We start from the raw sequence: 3,993 nt of genomic DNA, 5'->3' as shown, positions 1-3,993 counted from the left end.
TACTTAGTAAAGTCTGAGGTCATGTGGATTGAGTCCCTGGAGAAAAATGTCCCGGCACCATAAGTGGGGCCTGCTGCTAGAATACTAGAAGATTATTTGAAAAGATGCAAGTCATAAGAAGATTTGCAGTATAATTTGCAATGCAAAAAGCAAAGAGTAAAAAAATCCTAGCTGAAAATAGATTTATCTACTTTAAACCACGCAAAAATCTCTTGCGGGTGTGTCCTCTGTTTCTGGATTAAAGTTCATACTATAGTCAAGAGCAAAAAAAAAAAAAAGCTTTCACAGATGAGTATAAAACAAATAATTCTGAGTGGTGATGTATGGCTTTAATCCCAGCACTCAAGAGACAGAGACAGGCAGATATCTGGGAGTTTTAGGCCAGCCTGGGCTACAAGAGCTAGTTTCAGCTTTTTTGCAGTGGGTTTGCCATCAGAACGCAGGTGTTGTGAAAACCATCACTAATTCAAAGACAAAATGGGAAAGGAAAAGACACACATCAACATCATCATTGGACACGTCGATTCGGGCAAGTCCACTACAACCGGACACCTGATATACAAGTGTGGTGGAATCGACAAATGAACTATTGAGAAGTTTGAGAAGGAGGCTACCAAGATGGGAAAAGGCTCCTTCAAGTATGCCTGGGCTTGGACAAACTGAAAGATGAGCGTGAGCATGGTATCACTATTGACATCTCCTTGTGGAAGTTTGAGACCAACAAGTACTATGTGGCTATCCTTTATGTCCCAGGACACAGAGACTTCATCAAAAACATGATTACAGGCACATCACAGACTGACTGTGCTGTCCTGATTGTTGCTGCTGGTGTTGGTAAATTCGAAACTAGTATTTCCAAGAATGGGCAGACCTGTGAGCATGCACTTTTGGCTTACACCCTGGGTATAAAACAGCTAATTGTTGGTGTCATCAAAATGGATTCCACTGAGCCACCCTACAGCCAGAAGAGATACAAGAAAATTGTTAAGGAAGTCAGCATCTACACTAAGATAATTGGTTATAACCTGGACACAGTAGCATTTGTGCCAATTTCTGGTTGGAATGGTGACAACATGCTGGAGCCAAGTGCTAATATGCCTTGGTTCAAGGGATGGAAAGTCACTCTCAAAGATGATAGTGCCAGTGGGAACACCCTGTGATGTGGGAGTGCCATATCAATCTGTTGATTTCATTGGTTAATTAATAAAGAAACTGCTTGGCTTGATAGGTTAGAACATAGGTGGGTAGAGTAAACAGAACAGAATGCTGGGAAGAAGGGAAGTTATGTAGATGCCATGCCGCTCCTCTCCAGGGCAGACAAGATGAAGCTCCGACCCAAGATGGACATAGGCTAGAATCTTCCTGGTAAGTCACCACCTCGTGGTGCTAGACACATTAATAGAAATGGGCCATGCAGTCTTTAAATGAAAACAATTTGTGTGTTGTTATTTCGGGTTATAAGCTAGCCAGGCGGCCAGGAGCCGGGTGACAGGAACGCTGTCTGTAGCTCCATCTACAACCCTGTTGGAAGCTTTGGATTGTATTCTGCCACTAACTCGTCCAATTGATAAGTCTCTGCGACTGCCCCTCCAGGGTGTCTATAAAATTTGTGGTATTGGGACTGTCCCTCTGGGGCGAGTGGAGACCATTGTTTTAAATCCTGGCATGGTGGTGACCTTTGCTCCAGTCAATGTGAAAACAGAATAAAGGCTGTTGAAATGCACCATGAAGCTTTGAAGGAAACTCTTCCTGGGGACAACGTGGGCTTCAATATGAAGAATATGTCTGGCAAAAACGTTAGACGTGGCAACGTTGCTGGTGACAGCAAAAATGACCCACCAATGGAAGCTGCTGTCTTCACTGCTCAAGTGATTATCCTGCACCACCCAGGACAAATAAGTGCTGGCTATGCTCCTGCATTAGATTGTCACACAGCTCACATAGCATGCAAATTTGCTGAGCTTAAAGAAAAGATTGATCTTCGTTGTGGCAAGAAGCTGGAAGATGGCCCGAAATTCTTGAAATCTGGTGATGCGGCCATTGTTAATATGGTTACCGGCAAGCCCATGTGTGTTGAGAGCTTCTCTGACTATCCTCCACTGGGTCGTTTTGTTGTTTATGACATGAGGCAGACAGTTGCTGTGGGTATCATAAAAACTGTGGACAAGAAGGCTGCTGGAGCTGGCAAGGTCACCAAGTCTGCTCAGAAAGCTCAGAAGGGTAAATGAATATTATCTCTAACATCTGCCACCCCAGTCTTAATCAGTGGTGGAAGAATGGTGGCAGAACTGTTTGTCTCAATTGGCCATTTAAGTTTAATAGTAAAAGACTGGTTAATGATAACAATGCATCGCAAAACCTTCAGAAGGAAGGGAGAATGGTTTGTGGACCATTTTTGTGTGTGTGACAGTTTCAAGTTATTAGTATTCAAAATCAGTGCTTTTTAATGGAAACAACTTGACCAAAAATCTGTCACAGAATTTTGAGACCATTAACACAAGTTTAATGAGAAAAAAAATAAAAGAGCTAGTTTAAGGCACCAAAGCTACAGAGAAACCCTGTCTCAAAAAAAAAGAGAGAAATAATTCAATTTAATCATAGTTCTGCATATTTATTTTTGTGTATTCAGGAAAAGAAAATTCAGCGATGCTTTATTAATAAATATATGTATTTTTAAATGTTAAAAGTTTTAGTTCTTGAAGTTGTTATTCTTCACAAGAGAACCTATAGTTTTAACTCTATCTCAGTATATTTTTTAATACTTTTGGGGAGTAGCTGGGTGAAAACTGCAGAGGTGATGCTTTTGAAATTTGTATAGAGGACCTCCCAGAAATAATAGTAGAAGATGGGAATATTGACCTCACTTGGTGTATATTATAATTGCCAATTATTTGTCATGTTTTTTCAATAATATAAAATTAGAAAATTTAAAACATTGTAATCAAAAAGTGCCAATAAAGGATAACAGATTGTACTTATATAGATGCACAAATGACAGGTAGAAAATATGTACATACATATGTAAATACATACATAGATTATAGGTGTAGGAATATATAAATACATAGGAGATAGGTAATAAATAATAAATGGTATTATTAGTAGATACATAGATGATGGATGATTGATAAATTTAGTACAGCAGACTTAGGTAACAATTTCTCCTTGACTCATTTGATTATCATATATTTAGAACAGAAGTATCAACACATAATTTAATCTTGAATATATTTTCAATGTGTTATAAATCAGTCTGCCTTGAAATAGTTTTTCCTTCTAACACAATGAATTACATACTTGAAATAATAGAACTAATATAGATTATTTTAGGTGAATATGGAAGTTTCCTTGAAATTTTGCAAAATACTGACATTTTCTAATCTCCAAGTAACTCAGTTGACAGTCAGATCTACGGTGGGCACAGATTCTTTGCAGCATCCATGTTTCCTCCATAGGTTTATAATAGCAAACTGTGGAAAAGGAATTGCAAGACCCCTGTTGCTAAATAACATAGCTGTATAATAAATACAAACCTGGCCTCTGTCCTAAGAATCTGCAAATAATTAGAGGCTGACATGATGCTTTGTAAGCAGATAATTTCTTCCATCTCAACAAACTGGAAATGTCTATAAAAAAGGAGAAGAATGCAATAGTAGGTGTCATTATAGTACTTATTTCTTGTCTTGGTTGTTGGAGATTCATACAAGTATAAAATGTATATTAACTCATAATTCCTAGTGTGAAGAAAGACAAATTCAAATGAAAATTGCAAAGAATTTGGGTCTACTAGTATCATTATAATCAATACATTAAAGGAAATGTTATAATATTTTTCATCAAATTATATTATATATAATATATGTACACATGTTTATTATTATCATATATTATAGAGTTGATATGATCTAATATTGTTTTAAAGTATTATTTTAGAACTTACCCAATACTTTCCTTCTTTAAATGTAATACTCTTTATTTTAGCTTTAGCATTGT

At 37.3% G+C, this 3,993-nt stretch overlaps 1 pseudogene; it reads left to right on the top strand.

Moving 5' to 3' along the window:
• The first annotated feature begins 477 nt into the window (after positions 1-477).
• LOC130882637 (elongation factor 1-alpha 1-like) lies at positions 478-2,228 on the top strand (annotated as a pseudogene).
• Positions 2,229-3,993: the final 1,765 nt, after the last annotated feature.

This window comes from Chionomys nivalis, chromosome 1, assembly GCF_950005125.1.
Source record: "Chionomys nivalis chromosome 1, mChiNiv1.1, whole genome shotgun sequence".
NCBI lineage: Eukaryota > Metazoa > Chordata > Mammalia > Rodentia > Cricetidae > Chionomys > Chionomys nivalis.
Note: the sequence above shows the minus strand (reverse complement) of the source record. Positions and strands in the feature narration are given on the sequence as shown.